The sequence below is a fragment of the Bombina bombina genome, chromosome 2 (genome assembly GCF_027579735.1).
Source record: "Bombina bombina isolate aBomBom1 chromosome 2, aBomBom1.pri, whole genome shotgun sequence".
NCBI classification, from domain to species: Eukaryota; Metazoa; Chordata; class Amphibia; order Anura; family Bombinatoridae; genus Bombina; species Bombina bombina.
The window spans coordinates 396,468,392-396,488,294 of record NC_069500.1 but is presented as its reverse complement, the minus strand read 5'-3'; the positions used below and the strand labels follow the sequence as shown (position 1 = coordinate 396,488,294).

Genomic DNA, 19,903 nt, shown 5'->3' with positions numbered 1-19,903 from the left:
CTCCCAAAAGCCGCCTCAGCCGAGGCAAAAGTATCAAACTTATAGAATTTAGAAAAAGTGTGCAGAGAGGACCAAGTAGCAGCTTTACAAATCTGTTCAACAGATGCTTCATTTTTGAATGCCCAAGAAGAAGCTACGGCCCTAGTAGAATGAGCCGTAATCCTCTCAGGAGGCTGCTTCCCAGCGGTCTCATAAGCAAAGTGAATGATACTCCTTAGTCAACAAGAAAGCAAAGTAGCCGTAGCTTTCTGACCCCTTCGTTTCCCAGAAAAAAACAACAAAGACGAAGACTGGCAAAACTCCTTCGTCGGCTGCAAATAGAACTTTAAAGCACGAACCACATCCAGATTGTGCAGAAGACGTTCCTTCTGAGAAGGAGAATTCGGACATAAAGAAGGAACTACAATTTCCTGATTAATGTTTCGATCAGAAACTACCTTAGGAAGAAATCCTAATTTATTACGCAAAACTACCTTATCCGCATGAAAAATAAGATGAGAACACTGCAAAGCCGAGAGTTCAGACACTCTACGAGCAGAAGAAATAGCAACAAGAAATGCATAGGTTCAAACGGAACCACTTGAAGGACATTGAGAACCAAATTAAGACTCCATGAAGGAGAAATAGGTCTAAACACAGGCCTGATCCTAACCAGAGCCTGACAAAAAGACTGAACATCTGCCAGACGTTTAAGCTGAAATTTGTCCCTTTAAGGAACTTGCTGATAACCTTCTCCAAACCCTCTTGGAGAAAAACTAAAATTCTAGGAATCCTAACTCTACTCCATGAGTAGCCCTTAGATTCGCACCAGGAAAGATATTTACGCCAATTCTTATGGTAAATTCTTCTAGTTACAGGCTTCCTAGCCTGAACCAAAGTCTCTACGACCGCATCAGAAAAACCTTGTTTTGACAAAATCAAACGTTCAATCTCAAAGCAGTCACCTTCAGAGAAACCAGATTTGGGTGAAGAAAAGGACCTTGAATGAGACGGTCCTTCCTTAATGGAAGCCTCCAGGCTGGTAGAGACGACATGTCCACTAGGTCTGCATACCAAGTCCTGCGGGGCCAGGCAGGAGCGATGAGAATCACTGGAGCCTTTTCCCATTTGATTCGAGCAATAACCCGAGGGAGAAGGGCGAACGGGGGAAATAGGTATGCAAGCTTGAATGACCAAGGAACCACCATGGCATCCATCAGCTCCGTCTGCGGATCCTTGGACGTCGACCCGTACCTCGGGAGCTTGGCATTCAGTCAAGATGCCATGAGATCCAACTCCGGTTGGCCCCATTTGAGGATCAAACTTGAGAACACTTCCGGATGGAGTTCCCACTCGCCCGGATGAAAACTGTCGGCTCAGAATATCAGCCTCCCAGTTGTCCACCCCTGGGATGTGGATCGCCGACAGACAGGAGTGGGCCTTCGTCCACCAAATTATTTTGGATACTTCTGACATCACTAAGGAACTCCTCGTTCCTCCCTAATGATTGATGTACGCTACAGTCGTTATGTTGTTCGACTGAAATCTGATAAACCGGGCCAAGGCTAACTGAGTCCAGGCCAGAAGAGCATTGAAAATTGCTCTCAATTCCAGAATGTTGATGGGAAGAAGAGATTCCACACGGGTCCATACTCCCTGAGCTTTCAGAGAACCCCAGACAGCTCCCCATCCGCAAAGACTGGCGTCTGTTGTCACCCAGGGTGGACTGCGAAAGCAGGTTCCATGAGAAAGATGATCTAGAGACAACCACCATTGAAGAGAGTCCCTTGTCTCCTTCTCCATGATTATTGGAGGAGACAAGTCCGCATAATCTCCATTCCACTGACTGAGCATGTTTAACTGTAGAGGTCTGAGATGGGACTGAGCAAACGGGATGATGTCCATCGCCACCACCATCAGTCCGATAACCTCCATACACTGGGCCATTGAAGGACTTGAAGTGGATTGGAGTATTCGACAAGTATGTATAATCGTTGATTTCCTGACTTCTGTCAGAAAAATCTTCATTTGAACAGAATCTATTAGAGTTCCCAAGAAGGTCACTCTTGTCTTTGGAACTAAAGAACTCTTTTCCAAGTTTATCTTCCACCCGTGGGACCTGAGGAAGGATATCACAATGTCGGTATAAGACTTTGCTTGATGGCAAGACGGTGCCTGGACTAGAATATCATCTAGGTAGGGTGCTACCGCTATGCCTCATGGTCTTAAGACCGCCAAAAGAGACCCCAAAACCTTTGTGAAAATTCTGGGTGCCGTAGCCAGATCAAATGGAAGAGCTACAAACTGGAAGTGCTTGTCCAGAAAGGCAAATCTTAGGAACTTGTGATGGTCCTTGTGGATAGGAACATGAAGGTATGCATCCTTTAAGTCCACAGTCGTCATGAATTGACCCTTCTGGATCAATGGCAGGATAGTACTAATGGTCTCCATCTTGAATGATGGAACCTTGAGAAACTTGTTTAGACTCTTGAGATCTAAAATAGGTCTGAAATTTCCCTCCTTTTTGGGAACCACAAAAAGATTTGAATAAAAACCCTGTCCTTGTTCCTGAAGAGGAACTGGGGTAATTACTCCCATGGAGGAAATGTCTCTTACACAGCGTAAGAACGACTCTCTCTTTATCTGGCTTACAGATAATCTTGAAAGGAGGAATGTTCCTCAAGGAGAAAAGTTTTATAACGCTAGTCTGTATCCCTGGGACACAATCTCTATAGCTCAGGGATCCTGAACATCTCTTACCCAAGCCTGAACGAAAAAAGACAGTCTGCACCCGACCAGATCTGGGACTGGATCGGGGGCCAACCCTTCATGCTGTCTTAGATTCAACAGCAGGCTTCTTGGATTGTTTTCCCTTGTTCCATGATTGGTTGGGTCTCCAAATGGACTTAGGCTGGGTAAAGTTTCCCTCCTGTCTGGAGGAGGAAACAAAGGAATTTCCCTTTAAGTTTCGAAAGGAACGAAAATTACCCTGACGTGATAAAGGCATTAGCTAATTTTAGCTCCTTGATCCTATCTTGGATCTCCTCCAAAGTGGTCTCAGTTCTGAGAGACTCATAAAGAGCATCAAACCAGTAAGCTACTGCACTGATGAACATAAATCTTTTTAAGTAAGCCTTCCAGCTTCTTATCCATAGGATCTTTGAAAGCACAGCTATCCTCAATAGGGATAGTAGTATGTTTGGCCAGAGTGGAAACAGCTCCTTTCACCTTGGGGACAGTCTGCCAGGTTTCCTTTATAGCATCCGCCACAGGAAACATTTTCTTGAAAACCGGTGATGGAGAAAAAGGAATACCAGGTTTATCCCATTCCTTAGAAATAATCTCCAAAGTCTTCTTAGGAACCGGAAAAACATCAGTATATGATGGGACCTCAAAATATTTATCCATCTTGCCCAACTTCTCTGGGGCCACTACTAGAGAAGGGTCACAATCGTCCAAAGTTGCTAATACCTCCCTGAGTAACAGACGAAGGTGTTCCAACTTAAACCTGAAAGAAACCACCTCAGAATCTGTCACAGGTGCAGAACTTTAAGGCTCAGAAATTTCACCTTCTGATAAAAACGCAGAACCCTCTACCTCAGAGCCCTGAGAGGGTATATTTGCAAAGGACACCAGAGCGTCAGCAACCTCACTCTTCTCACACTTTCTTTTACGCCTGCCTTGTAACATAGGCAAAGCAGATAATGCATCTGAAATAGTAGAGGACATGACCACAGCTATATCAGATAAAGTAATTCCAGCTGAAACCGGAACAGAAGTACATGGCACTGCTTGAGCGGGCGATATTTCCTGGGACACTAGGGGAGACAGCAGCGGCATACTCTGCATCTGATGCTGAGACCCCTGCGAAGTACCCGCCTTAGATAACAATTGCTCATTAAAAATCTTTAAAACTCCAAGCCTTCTCAACAGAGGAAGGACAAAAAGACAGGTGGTTCAACTTGAGCTTCAAACACAAGGAGCAAACACCAGATTGATCAGATTCAGCATCCATCTCAATGGACATTAAAAAAATAAAAAAACAGAATTTATGCTTACCTGATAAATTACTTTCTCCAACGGTGTGTCCGGTCCACGGCGTCATCCATAACTTGTGGGAATATTCTGCTCCCCAACAGGAAATGGCAAAGAGCACAGCAAAAGCTGTCCATATAGTCCCTCCCAGGCTCCGCCCCCCCCCAGTCATTCGACCGACGGACAGGAGAAAAAAAGGAGAAACTATAGGGTGCCGTGGTGACTGTAGTTAAAGAAAGAAATTTATCAAACCTGATTAAAAAACCAGGGCGGGCCGTGGACCGGACACACCGTTGGAGAAAGTAATTTATCAGGTAAGCATAAATTCTGTTTTCTCCAACATTGGTGTGTCCGGTCCACGGCGTCATCCATAACTTGTGGGAACCAATACCAAAGCTTTAGGACACGGATGAAGGGAGGGAGCCAATCAGGTTACCTAAACAGAAGGCACCACGGCTTGCAAAACCTTTCTCCCAAAAATAGCCTCCGAAGAAGCAAAAGTATCAAATTTGTAGAATTTGGCAAAAGTGTGCAGAGAAGACCAAGTCGCTGCCTTACATATCTGATCAACAGAAGCCTCGTTCTTGAAGGCCCATGAGGAAGCCACAGCCCTAGTAGAGTGAGCTGTGATTCATTCAGGAGGCTGCCGTCCGGCAGTCTCGTAAGCCAATCGGATGATGCTTTTGAGCCAAAAGGAAAGAGGTAGCAGTAGCTTTTTGACCTCTCCTCTTGCCAGAATAAACGACAAACAGTGAAGACGTTTGTCTGAAATCCTTTGTTGCTTCTAAATATAACTTTAAAGCACGGACTACATCTAAATTGTGTAACAAACGTTCCTTCTTTGAAACTGGATTCGGGCACAAAGAAGGCACAACTATTTCCTGGTTAATATTTTTGTTGGAAACAACTTTTGGAAGGAAACCAGGTTTAGTACGCAAAACAACCTTATCTGAATGGAACACCAGATAGGGTGGATTACACTGCAGAGCAGATAATTCAGAAACTCTTCTAGCAGAAGAAATAGCAACCAAAAACAGAACTTTCCAAGATAACAACTTGATATCTATGGAATGCAAGGGTTCAAACGGAACCCCTTGAAGAACTGAAAGAACTAAATTTAGACTCCAAGGAGGAGTCAAAGGTCTGTAAACAGGCTTGATCCTGACTAAAGCCTGTACAAAAGCTTGAACATCTGGCACAGCTGCCAGTCGTTTGTGCAACAAGACAGATAGAGCAGAAATCTGTCCTTTTAGAGAACTCGCTGACAATCCCTTATCCAAACCTTCTGGTAGAAAGGAAAGGATCCTGGGAATTTTAATCTTACTCTATGAGAATCCCTTGGATTCACACCAACAGATATATCTTTTCCATATTTTATGGTAAATCTTTCTAGTCACAGGTTTTCTGGCTTGTACCAGAGTATCTATCACGGAATCCGAAAACCCACGCTTAGATAAAATCAAGCGTTCAATTTCCAAGCAGTCAGCTGGAGAGAAACTAGGTTTGGATGTTCGAATGGACCTTGTACTAGAAGATCCTGTCTCAAAGGTAGCTTCCATGGTGGAGCCGATGACATATTCACCAGGTCTGCATACCAAGTCCTGCGTGGCCACGCAGGAGCTATCAAAATCACAGAGGCCTTCTCCTGATTGATCCTGGCTACCAGCCTGGGAATGAGAGGGAACGGTGGAAACGCATAAGCTAGGTTGAAGGCTCAAGGCACCACTAATGCATCCACTAGAGTCGCCTTGGGATCCCTGGATCTGGACCCGTAGCAAGGAACCTTGAAGTTCTGACGAGACGCCATCAGATCCATGTCTGGAATGCCCCATAATTGGGTCAACTGGGCAAACACCTCCGGGTGAATTTCCCACTCCCCCGGATGGAAAGTCTGACGACTCAGATAATCCGCCTCCCAGTTGTCTACTCCTGGGATGTGGATCGCAGATAGGTGGCAGGAGTGATCCTCCGCCCATTTGATGATTTTGGACACCTCTCTCATCGCCAGAGAACTCCTTGTTCCCCCCTGATGGTTGATGTAAGCAACAGTCGTCATGTTGTCTGATTGGAATCTTATGAATCTGGCCTTTGCTAATTGAGGCCAAGCCTGGAGAGCACTGAATATCGCTCTCAGTTCCAGAATGTTTATTGGGAGAAGAGACTCTTCCCGAGACCATAGGCCCTGAGCTTTCAGGGAGTCCCAGACCGCGCCCCAGCCTAATAGACTGGCGTCGGTCGTGACGATGACCCACTCTGGTCTGCGGAAGCTCATTCCCTGGGACAGGTGATCCTGGGTCAGCCACCAACGGAATGAGTCTCTGGTCTTCTGATCTACTTGAATCACTGAGGACAAGTCTGTATAGTCCCCATTCCACTGTTTGAGCATGCACAGTTATAATGGTCTTAGATGAATTCGAGCAAAAGGAACTATGTCCATTGCTGCAACCATCAACCCTACTACTTCCATGCACTGAGCTATGGAAGGCCGTAGAATAGAGTGAAGAACTTGACAAGCATTTAGAAGCTTTGACTTTCTGACATCTGTCAGGAAAATCTTCATTTCTAAAGAATCTATTATTGTCCCCAAGAAGGGGACTCTTGTCGACTGAGACAGGGAACTTTTTTCTATGTTCACCTTCCACCCGTGAGATCTGAGAAAGGCTAGAACAATGTCTGTGTGAGCCTTTGCTTTGGAAAGAGACGACGCTTGAATTAGGATGTCGTCCAAGTAAGGTGCCACTGCAATGCCCCTTGGTCTTAGAACCGCTAGAAGGGACCCGATCACCTTTGTGAAAATCCTTGGAGCAGTGGCTAGCCCGAATGGGAGAGCCACGAACTGGTAATGTTTGTCCAGAAAGGCGAACCTTAGGAACTGATGATGATCTTTGTGGATAGGAATATGTAGATACGCATCCTTTAAATCCACGGTAGTCATAAATTGACCCTCCTGGATTGTAGGTAAAATCGTTCGAATAGTTTCCATTTTAAACGATGGCACTCTGAAAGTTCCCTCTTTTTTGGGAACTACAAACAGATTTGAGTAAAACCCCAGACCTTGTTCCACAGTTGGAACTGGGTGTATCACTCCCATCTTTAACAGGTTTTCTACACAATGTAAGAATGCCTGTCTCTTTATTTGGTTTGAAGATAAGCGAGACATGTGGAACCTTCTCCTTGGGGGTAGTTCCTTGAATTCTAGAAGATAACCCTGAGAGACTATTTCTATTGCCCAGGGATCCTGAACATCTCTTGCCCAAGCCTGAGCAAAGAGAGAGAGTCTGCCCCCTACTAGATCCGGTCCCGGATCGGGGGCTACCCCTTCATGCTGTCTTGGTAGCAGCTGCAGGTTTCTTGGCCTGCTTACCCTTGTTCCAGCCTTGCATCGGTTTCCAAGCTGGTTTAGTCTGGGAAGCGTTACCCTCTTGTCTAGAGGTTGCAGAGTTGGAGGCCGGTCCGTTCCTGAAATTGCGAAAGGAACGAAAATTGTACTTATTCTTAGCCTTGAAAGGCCTATCTTGTGGGAGGGCATGGCCCTTACCCCCAGTGATGTCTGAAATAATCTCTTTCAATTCTGGCCCAAAGAGGGTCTTACCTTTGAAAGGGATATTAAGCAATTTTGTCTTGGAAGATACATCCGCCGACCAAGACTTTAGCCAGAGCGCTCTGCGCGCCACAATTGCAAACCCTGAATTTTTCGCCGCTAATCTCGCTAACTGCAAAGCGGCATCTAAAATAAAGGAATTAGCTAACTTAAAGGGACAGTATACTGTAAAATAGTTTTTCCCTTAATGTGTTTACAATTGCTTTTTATACCAACTGCAGAGTAAAAAATGTATGAAAATTAGCTTTTTAAGGTTTATTTCTGTATATTAAAGCTCTGATTTTGTGTTTTGAAGCCACAGCCTAATAAAATTGGTTGAGCTTGTAGGTATAATCAGATCTCATTACTGTATCACATTGTGCACATATACCTGCTTCTTTATCTTATATCTGTCCTTAAAACAATTACCAATACTTTGAGAGAACAATGGAAAATCAACATTTTATTACTTTATCTCTGCTTTATCACACTGGGAGTGTAATTTCTTCTGCTGGCTGTGTTTACAAAGCTTATCTATAGCTGGTACGCGCGGCCACAAACTTTCAGAATAGGTGGGGATACCACATGCTAAATTAACAATTTCAATTGCCAATATAAGGGTAAAGGAGCTACTTGTAAACAATTTAATACACTCCAGCAGGTAAAGTGGATCATTGGGAACAAATTAAAGGGGAGAAATTTTTTGAGTAAACTGTCCCTTTAAGTGCGTGAATTCTGTCCATAACCTCCTCATACGGAGTCTCCCTACTGAGCGATTTTTCTAGTTCTTCGAACCAGAACCACGCTGCTGTAGTGACAGGAATAATACACTAAATAGGTTGAAGGAGGTAACCTTGCTGTACAAAAATCTTTTTAAGCAAACCCTCCAATTTTTTATCCATAGGATCTTTGAAAGCACAATTGTCCTCAATAGGAATGGTTGTGCGTTTGGCTAGTGTAGAAACCGCCCCCTCGACCTTAGGGACTGTTTGCCATAAGTCCTTTCTGGGGTGGACCATAGGAAATAATTTCTTAAATATAGGAGGAGGGACAAAAGGTATGCCAGGTTTCTCCCAGTCCTTATTCACTATGTCCGCCACCCGCTTGGGTATTGGAAAAGCCTTGGGGTGCACCGGGACCTCTAGAAACTTGTCCATCTTGCACAATTTTGCTGGGATGACCAGGTTGTCTCAATCATCCAGAGTAGATAGCACCTCCTTAAGCAGTGCGCGGAGATGCTCTAATTTAAATTTAAATGTCACAACATCAGGTTCTGCCTGCTGAGAAATTCTTCCTGAATCAGAAATTTCCCCATCTGACAAAACCTCCCTCATAGCCCCTTCAGATTGGTGTGAGGGTATGACAGAGCAATTATCAGCGCCCACCTGCTCTACAGTGTTTAAAACAGAGCAATTGCGCTCTCTCTGAAATGTAGGCATTTTGGATAAAAATATTTGCTATGGAGTTATCCATCACAGCCGTCAATTGTTGCATAGTAACAAGCATTGGCGCGCTAGAAGTACTAGGGGTCTCTTGCATGGGTAAAACTGGTGTGGACACAGAGGGAGATGATGTAGAACTATGTCTACTCCCTTCATCTGATGAATCATCTTGGGCAACTTTACTATCTGTGGCAGTACTGTCCTTACTTTGTTTGGACGCTATGGCACAATTATCACACATATTTGAAGGGGGAGACACATTGGCTTCCATACATACAGAACATAGTCTATCTGAAGGCACAGACATGTTAAACAGGCTTAAACTTGTCAATAAAGTACAAAAACCGTTTTAAAACAAAACCGTTACTGTTTATTTAAATTTTAAACAGGGCACACTTTATTACTGAATATGTGAAAAACTATGAAGGAATTATTCAATCTTAACCAAATTTTCACCACAGTGTCTTAAAGCATTCAAAGAATTGCACCCCAAATTTCAGGCTGTTAACCCTTAAAATGTGGAAACCGGAGCCGTTTACAGTTTTAACCCCCTTACAGTCCCAGCCCCAGCCTTTGCTGCGACTTCACCAAACCCAGGGGAGTATACGATACCAAATGAAGCCTTCTAGGAACCTTTTCAACTAATTCCAGACCCACACACATGCAGCTGCATGTACTGCTCTCAAAAGTAACTGTGCAGTAATGGTGCGAAAATGAGGCTCTGCCTACTACAGAGAAAGGCCCTTCCTGACTGGGAAGGTGTCTAAACCAGTGCCTGACGTAAAAAAACGTTCCCCAAAGTTAAAAAGTGTGAATATCAACATCAAACTGTATAAAAAGCCTAAATAAAGCAATCGATCTAGCCCATAAAAGTGTCTACCAGTTTTATAGCCCATATTAAGCCCTTTATTCTGTTTGAGACTAAGAAAATGGCTTACCGATCCCCATGAGGGGAAAAATGACAGCCTTCCAGCATTACACAGTCTTGTTAGAAATATGGCTAGTCATACCTTAAGCAGAAAAGTCTGCCAACTGCTCCCCCCAACTGAAGTTATCTCATCTCAACAGTCCTGTGTGGGAACAGCAATCGATTTTAGTTACTGCTGCTAAAATCATACTTCTCTCACAAACAGAACTCTTCATCTTTTTCTGTTTCAGAGTAAATAGTACATACCAGCACTATTTTAAAATAACAAACTCTTGATAGTAGAATAAAAACTACAACTAAACACCACATACTCTTCACCATCTCCATGGAGATGCTACTTGTTCAGAGCGGCAAAGAGAATGACTGGGGGGGCGGAGCCTGGGAGGGACTATATGGACAGCTTTTGCTGTGCTCTTTGCCATTTCCTGTTGGGGAGGAAAATATTCCCACAAGTTATGGATGACGCCGTGGACCGGACACACCAATGTTGGAGAAATGTATATTTTTCTTTTTATGTAACTGTGCCTTTACGGCACAAAAAGAACACAAAACAATACCTTAGCAACTCAGCTCTAATGATAAATTGACATATATAAGCAATAGAGTGCAAAAAAACGTTATATATATAAAAAACGGTACTGTATTTTTAAATTATAAAGGTATGAAAAAAAAACTTTTCTTTCCTAAAAACGATATGGAAAAAAACTATGAAAACAAACACCTCTACACCTCAGCAGCCTGCTGAAGTGCCTACCTGTCCCCTGAACCAAGGATTAACCCTTTTCGTTTTTTGCTTGTCTCTTGCAGAGGAAAAAACAGCCTTTACTTGCAGGGAAACAGGAACCAGCAATGGTTTTTTGGAGGAAAAACAATTTTTACAGCCTGATATATTCTTCTAAACACCAGGCACACAGAAAAAAGGTTCCATGCAACTTTACCAAGCATGGACCTAGTACAGGAAACAGGAAAGTGTGCGAAAATAGGCCCCGCCCATCGTGGGCGTCACCAAAAACTAATATCAGTAAAATTAAGCAGTCTCCCACACAAAAAACATAATTTATGTAAGAACTTACCCGATAAATTCATTTCTTTCATATTAGCAAGAGTCCATGAGCTAGTGACGTATGGGATATACATTCCTACCAGGAGGGGCAAAGTTTCCCAAACCTCAAAATGCCTATAAATACACCCCTCACCACACCCACAAATCAGTTTAACGCATAGCCAAGAAGTGGGGTGATAAGAAAAAAGTGCGAAAGCATAAAAAATAAGGAATTGGAATAATTGTGCTTTATAAAAAAAAAAAAAATCATAACCACCACAAAAAGGGTGGGCCTCATGGACTCTTGCTAATATGAAAGAAATGAATTTATCAGGTAAGTTCTAACATAAATTATGTTTTCTTTCATGTAATTAGCAAGAGTCCATGAGCTAGTGACGTATGGGATAATGACTACCCAAGATGTGGATCTTCCACGCAAGAGTCACTAGAGAGGGAGGGATAAAATAAAGACAGCCAATTCCGCTGAAAATAATCCACACCCAAAATAAAGTTTAAATCTTATAATGAAAAAAAAAACTGAAATTATAAGCAGAATCAAACTGAAACGGCTGCCTGAAGTACTTTTCTACCAAAAACTGCTTCAGAAGAAGAAAACACATCAAAATGGTAGAATTTAGTAAAAGTATGCAAAGAAGACCAAGTTGCTGCTTTGCAAATCTGATCAACCGAAGCTTCATTCCTAAACGCCCAGGAAGTAGAAACTGACCTAGTAGAATGAGCTGTAATCCTTTGAGGCGGAGTTTTACCCGACTCGAAATAAGCATGATGAATTAAAGATTTCAACCAAGATGCCAAAGAAATGGCAGAGGCCTTCTGACCTTTCCTAGAACCGGAAAAGATAACAAATAGACTAGAAGTCTTTCGGAAATTCTTAGTAGCTTCAACATAATATTTCAAAGCTCTAACTACATCCAAAGAATGCAATGATCTCTCCTTAGAATTCTTAGGATTAGGACATAATGAAGGAACCACAATTTCTCTACTAATGTTGTTAGAATTCACAACCTTAGGTAAAAATTTAAAAGAAGTTCGCAACACCGCCTTATCCTGATGAAAAATCAGAAAAGGAGACTCACAAGAAAGAGCAGATAATTCAGAAACTCTTCTAGGAGAAGAGATGGCCAAAAGAAACAAAACTTTCCAAGAAAGTAATTTAATGTCCAATGAATGCATAGGTTCAAACGGAGGAGCTTGAAGAGCCCCCAGAACCAAATTCAAACTCCAAGGAGGAGAAATTGACTTAATGACAGGTTTTATACGAACCAAAGCTTGTACAAAACAATGAATATCAGGAAGATTAGCAATCTTTCTGTGAAAAAAAACAGAAAGAGCAGAGATTTGTCCTTTCAAGGAACTTGCAGACAAACCTTTATCCAAACCATCCTGAAGAAACTGTAAAATTCTCGGAATGCTAAAAGAATGCCAGGAAAAATGATGAGAAAGACACCAAGAAATGTAAGTCTTCCAGACTCTATAATATATCTTCCTAGATACAGATTTACGAGCCTGTAACATAGTATTAATCACAGAGTCAGAGAAACCTCTTTGACTAAGAATCAAGCGTTCAATCTCCATACCTTTAAATTTAAGGATTTGAGATCCTGATGGAAAAAAGGACCTTGCGACAGAAGGTCTGGTCTTAACGGAAGAGTCCACGGTTGGCAAGAGGCCATCCGGACAAGATCCGCATACCAAAACCTGTGAGGCCATGCTGGAGCCACCAGCAGAACAAACGAGCATTCCTTCAGAATCTTGGAGATTACTCTTGGAAGAAGAACTAGAGGCAGAAAGATATAGGCAGGATGATACTTCCAAGGAAGTGACAATGCATCCACTGCTTCCGCTTGAGGATCCCTGGATCTGGACAGATACCTGGGAAGTTTCTTGTTTAGATGAGAAGCCATCAGATCTATTTCTGGAAGTCCCCACATTTGAACAATCTGAAGAAATACCTCCTGGTAGGAATGTATATCCCATACGTCACTAGCTCATGGACTCTTGCTAATTACATGAAAGAAAAGCCCCAGTGCCAGTACATATTACCAAAAAAGGAGACCCCTTATAGATACAGAAGGGGTACTTTGTCCCAGAGCTGCTATGCAGCCTTTTAGATTAGAGAAGTGCCATAATATCCTTGCTCCCAGCATGAATAAAGAAAAGGCACTTACCTCAATGCTGACCGACAGCAAGATCTTCCATCAGGTGTAGTGGATATCTTCTCCCTCCCATGGCCCTGTGGAAGCAGATCAGCCTGAGTTACCATGCGCTTAGGCTATCTATATAGGGGCAACAGATATTTAGGAGGAGCAGTGAGAATTATGTCCCACCAGTTCCTAATGCTTTAAGCCACCAAAAGCCCTTCTGTAGAGACTGATAAGGTCTAGGCTACACCCCAGATGAAAGTAGCACACTCTGGTACCACTTTAAAATACCAAACTCTTGATTGATGATTCTTTTCTAACACCTCACTTTGCCACGCTCCTATTACTAACACAGGCAAAGAGAATGACTGGGTGGGAGGGAAGGGAGGAGCTATTTAACAGCTTTGCTGTAGGTGCTCTTTGCCGCCTCCTGTTGACCAGGAGGTGAATATCCCATAAGTAATGAGATGATCCGTGGACTTGTCATGTCCTTAAGAGGAAATATCTATTAAGCCAATCACAAGAGACAAATGTGTGCAGGCACCAATTAGCAACAGCTCCCACTAGTGTATGATATGTGCGTATTCATTTTTTAACAAGGGATACTAAGAGAACGAAACACATTTGAAAATAGAAGTGAATTTAAAAGTGTCTTAAAATGACATGCTCTATCTGAATCATGCAAGTTTAATTTTGACTTTTCTATCCCTTTAAGCAAAAATAGCAAAAAAACAACTATACAACTATTAAGTTATACAAAACTAAAACACACCACATCTCCCATTTTCAATTATGTCCTTTAAACTCCATCATTAAAAAAAAAGTGTATAACTACTGTATCTCGCTCCTTGCGTTTTCTAAATCTATGATTTCTGGGATTACTATGGTAACCCTAGAGTAGATGCAACATATTTAGCTTCAGAAATTATTTAAAAACTCCAGTAAGCTAATTAAATGTCTCAAACTATTAGAGCTCAAGGCAAGATCTATGGTATATATACACACTTAAAAAATATGGAATAACAGAAACATAAAAAACGTAGGAACAAGTTTATAGTAAATATTATTAAACAGACACATGGTATTGTTCAAAACACTGTCTAGTACGGACTAGTAAAAGATAGCCAACTTCATAACAGTCAGGACTGCAACCTACTGTTTTGCATCAAAGCCCTCTCTAAAAATCTGTCAGGGGGTTAAAGTGTAATGTAAAAATAGGTGTCTAAGACAGAGAAAATAAAATATTAAATAATATGAATCAATTATGTATAAAGGAGTTTAATACCTAATTATTATGAACCAACACAAGTTAATTGTCAGATTGTCTAAACTTTTAAGGCTGAACATTTATACCTACCTTGTCATTAAACCACACTACAACAAAATCAGCAACTGAAAATGTTTATCCAGGTTAACAGTCTTAAAAACAGCACAGATGAATAATCTGAAATTTACAAATATTCCCGTGCATAAAAAATAAAAACGTAAGTATCCTGTTAGAATTGGTTTGTGCACAATAGGTGCACATTTAATGGATGCACAGAAAACAAATGCTGAGCATATTATAGTTGCAAAGTATTGCAGATATAAATTGATTTCCCTAGAGTAGAGCCTCTGACTTTCAGGCCACAGTACTATCTAAAAGACCACATTTTCATGATGTCTGAAGTACAAGGCAGGTGATATAATCAAATGCCTATTAACCAGCAATGTTTCCTAGCTAAACTGTTCTCAACCAAGTTGATCATAAAAAGCTGGTCTCTTAGTGAGTCCTGCCCTAAAGTGTTCAATGTAAGATCTTAACTGGCTGAATGATTTTGGCTAAAAATCATTCAGCCAGTTAAAAATCATTTGTAGATCACTAGTAAAATGCTAGTGATCTACAAACTCTAACCAACAGAGGGACATTAAATATTTTTTAGCAAAAGTTATAAACCAAAATTCATGCTCCGATCTTAACAATATTTGTCAGAGAGATGGATTTTTTTTTAATTAATTTATTATGCCTTGGTCACATTGGATCCTAAACGTACAACACAGTTTTTTTAGTTTGTGTGTGCTTTGACATTCTCACTACTTGCTTAGGCTAATCATGAAAACAATCCCTGCTAACCTATAAGGAGGTACACAGTCTTTTTCCAGTTGGTGTAGTGTAGTGTTTTGAGGAGCACAGTGTTTAAGCTCCAAATGTCTAATAAAGGGAAAAAAAGGAGCAAAAATCAACCACTCTAATGTATTTAATTGTACTATTATTGCATTGTTGCTCATTTTTCAATTCCCGGAAAGGTGGTTAAAAATCAGTTCCAAAGTAGAAATGCACTTCTGATCTAGAGCTGACAATGCCAAAAGTGGGTGGGGCTACATACAAACATACCACCTTGGATTGTTTTACAGGCTTAATTCAGCTCAAGACCAATAGTGCATCGGAGGTCTGTACAATTGCTTTGCAGAGGTTAACCAAACAATAGTGCAACAACAAAATGCTCCAGCACATTAGAACATTTTAATATAGCAACTATTATTTTTGTGTAGAATTCTGCTTGTCCCACACTCCCCTAGGAGGAAAAAAACTCATTCTATAACCTACAAAAACAGATCTCTGGTATAGACAATTAGCAGCATTTCAAAAACTAAGTTACATATTTAGCTTTTTAGCCTCTCAATGAAGCATGAGACAAAGCACAATTACACTACAAGAGGTGTTCAATCACTTCAAGTATGGACTGAAACTTTGATATTAATATAACTTTTTGCAATATTATATCCAGGTATAGACCAAAATACAAAAATGTGTGTTCCCCGGCAAAACAAGATTACTGTATAAGTGATGGGAGTTGGCAAACAAAATTTATGCCTACCTGATAAATTATTTTCTTTCAGAGGAGGAGGCCAAGAACCCACACAAGGGCTTCAAAAACCTCCCAACTCTCTCATTTTTATGTATAGCCGAGTAAAGGATAGAAAGGAAAGGTAGGAAACACAAAGCAGGGTCTATAGAGGTGTTGATAGAAAATGATGGTGATGATGGTCCATGGTCCATAGTCCTCAATAACATAAGGGATTAATACCCAAGCTTATGATCTATGTTACGGGAAGAATGGGACAATTTTTCTGGAAGTTCTTATTTAGCCGACACTGCGACCTGAAGGACTTTCCTGCCAAAAGCGGCTTGCAAATAAACAAAACATCATAGCGATAAACTCTAGGAAAAAGTATGCAGATAAGACATGTTGCAGCTTTGCAAAACTGCCCAAAAAATTTAAAATCTTTCAAAAGCCCACAATGTTGCACTTGCTATTGAAGAATGAGCTGTAATGATCTTAGAAAGATGACCATCCAACCATCAAGAAAGTCTTAGAAAGTCTTGAATCACTTCTCATGAGTTAACAGGCAAACACAACTTAGTAGCTTTCTGTCTGCCCTTTACTAGATTTAGTAGTAAAAAAACTTGAGAGCTTGGAGATAGAACTTCAAAGTGTTTACTATAATTAGATTATGTTATATCCACTACCTAGAGTTCGCAGGATCTGAACACAATGAAGGAACAACCATCTCTTGATTGGTATTTTCCATTTCGAAGAAAATCACATTTATTACAAAGTGTATAAACTTTTAGGCTAAAGAGATTGCTAAAAGAAAGAGTACTTTCCCGGTTAATAACAAAGTACTTTCCGGGACAATAGCAATGAATGCAAAAGTTCAAGAGAAGAATCTTTTAATATATAGAAAAGTAAGTTCAGATTCCAGGGTGGAGAAATAGGTTTCATCAGTGGCCTAATTCTAACACCTGAACAAAAGTCTGAACCTCAGAAAGTTTAGCTACCTCCCTATGAAGAAATAAGGCAGAAAATAGCGGACAACCCCTTGACCAGGGCATCCTGAAAACCGAAGGATTCTAGGAATGTTAAAGAATACCAAGAAAACCCTCTGGAAGAACACCATTTAAAGTATGTCTTCCAATCTTGTGTTAAATCTCTTGAGTTACGTACTTTCTGGCCTGCATTAAAGTTTCAATGACTAAATCAAATAAAACAAAATGTATGCTTACCTGATAAATGTATTTATTTCTTGACACAGTGAGTCCACGGATCATCTAATTACTAATCGGAATATTACTCCTGCCCAGCAGAAGGCGGCAAAGAGCACCACAGCAAAGCTGTTAAATATCATCTCCCTTCCTTCCAACCCCAGTCATTCGACCGAAGTAAAGGAGAGAAAAGAAGCAACAAGGTGCAGGTGCCTGAGGTTTATAATACAACCAAAAAACCTGTCTTAAAAAACAGGGCGGGCCGTGAACTCACTGTGTCAAGAAATAAATACATTTATCAGGTAAGCATACATTTTGTTTTCTTTCTAATGACACAGTGAGTCCACGGATCATCTAATTACTATTGGGAATCAATACACAAGCTAGAGGGCCCAGATAAGGGAGGGACAAGACAGGGAACTTAAACAGAAGGGACCACTGCTGAAGAACCTTTCTTCCAAAAGAAGCCTCAGCCAAGGCAAAAGTATAAAATTTTTAGAATTTGGAAAAAGTGTGTAGAGGACCAAGTTCCAGCCTTGCAAATCTGTTCCACAGAAGCTTCATTTTTGAACGTCCAGAAAGAGGAAACAGCCCTCGTAGAATGAGCCATGACTCTCTCAGGAGGCTGCTATCCAGCAGTTTCATGGGCAAAGCGAATTATACTCTTCAGCCACAAAGAAAGAAGTAACTGTAGCTTTCTGACCCTTACGTTTCCCAGAGAAAACAACAAACAGAGCCGAAGACTGTCAAAACTCCTTAGTCGCCTGCAAATAATATTTCAACGCACGCACCATATCTAGGTTGTGCAGCAGACTCTCTTTATGAGAAGGGTTAGGACATAAAGAAGGAACAACAATTTCTTGATTAATGTTCCTATTATTATCATAATTTATTTGTATAGCGCCGCCAAATTCTGTAGCACTGGGTACAATGATAGGGGTATACAATGACAACATTTTTGATAAAAATACAAAACCTAAAACTAAACTAATCTGATACAGGAGGAAGAGGGCCCTGCTCCGGAGAGCTCACAGTCTACAGGTTTAGGGTGCAGAGACATAAGGTTGGGGTAGCTTGCTACATAAGTTGTAGTTGCAGTAGTGAGTCAGGCAGTTCATGTATTAGTTTGGTTCGGATGAGGGATGGAGGAGATATGGTACGCCTCTCTGAATAGGTGGGTTTTCAAAACAACCCTTAGGAAGGAAACCCAACTTATTACGCAAAACTACCTTATCAGAATGAAAAATAAGATAAGGGGATTCACACTGCAACGCCGAGAGTTCTGAGACTCAGGGCAGAAGAAATTGCAACAAGAAACAAAACTTTCCAAGATAATAACTTTATATCTAAGGAATGCATAGGCTCAAATGGAGCCTGTTGAAGAACTTTAAGAATAAGGTTAAGACTCCAGGGAGGAGTAACCGGTTTAAACACAGGCCTGATTCTGACCAAGGCCTGACAAAAAGATTGCACATCTTGTACATCCGCCAGACACTTATGCAACAAAATAGACAAGGCAGATATTTGACCCTTCAAAGTACTAGCAGATAAACCCTTCTCCAGACCCTCCTGGAGAAAAGACAAAATTCTAGGAATTCGAACTCTACTCCAAGAGAAACCTCTAGATTCACACCAATGTAGATATTTACGCTATATATTATGGCAAATCTTTCTAGTCACAGGTTTATGAGCCTGAATTCATGGTCTCAATGACCAACTCAGAAAAACCACGCTTAGCTAAAATTAAGCGTTCAATCTCCAAGCAGTCAGCTTCAGAGAAACTAGATTTGGATGAAGGAAGAGCCCTTGAAGTAGAAGGCCCTTTCTTAATGGAAGTCTCCATGGTGGAAGAGATGACATCTCCACTAGGTCTGTATACCAGATCCTGTGAGGCCACGCCAGTGCAATGAGGATCACCGACACCCTCTCCTGTTTGATTCAAGTAATGACCCGAGGAAGGAGAGCGAACGGGGGAAATAGGTATGCTAGACCGAAATTCCAAGGGACCGCCAGAGCATCTATCAGTACTGCCTGAGGATAACTCGATCTCGAACCGTACCTAGGGAGCTTGGTATTCTGACGAGATGCCATGAGATCCAGATCCGGCTGTCCACATTTGAGAACCAATTTGGCAAACACCTCCGGATGAAGTTCCCACTCCCCCGGGTGAAACGTCTGTCTGCTCAGGAAATCCGCATCCCAATTGTCCACTCCTGGAATGTGAATCGCAGCTATACAGCAGTTGTGGGTCTCTGCCCACTGCATAATCTTGGCTACTTCTGTCATGGCCAAGGAACTCCAAGTTCCTCCCTGATGGTTGATGTAAGCCACTGATGTTATGTTGTCCGATTGAAACCTGATAAATCGGGCTGAGGATAACTGAGGCCAGAAGAGCATAGAAGATTGCTCTTAGCTCCTCCCGAGTCGATGCCCCTGAGCCTTTAGTGAAGCGCAGACTGATCCCCATCCCAACAGGCTGGCGTCTTGTCACAATCACCCAGGTGGTTCTGTGGAAGCAGGTTCCCTGGGAGAGATGCTCCTGAGACAACCACCAAAAAAGAGAATCTCTTGTCTCCTGATCAAATCTTGGAGACAGATCCGCATTATCTCCGTTCCATTGTCTGAGCATGCATAACTGCAGGGGTCTGAGGTGGAAATGGGCGGAATGAAACGGAATGATGTCCATGGCAGCTACCATCAGACTGATT

General features: G+C 41.7%; 1 protein-coding gene across 3 annotated transcripts in view; it reads right to left on the bottom strand.

Moving 5' to 3' along the window:
- Positions 1-19,903, bottom strand: part of SFSWAP (splicing factor SWAP) — a 589,383-nt gene that overhangs the window by 437,077 nt on the left and 132,403 nt on the right. The window lies entirely within an intron of this gene.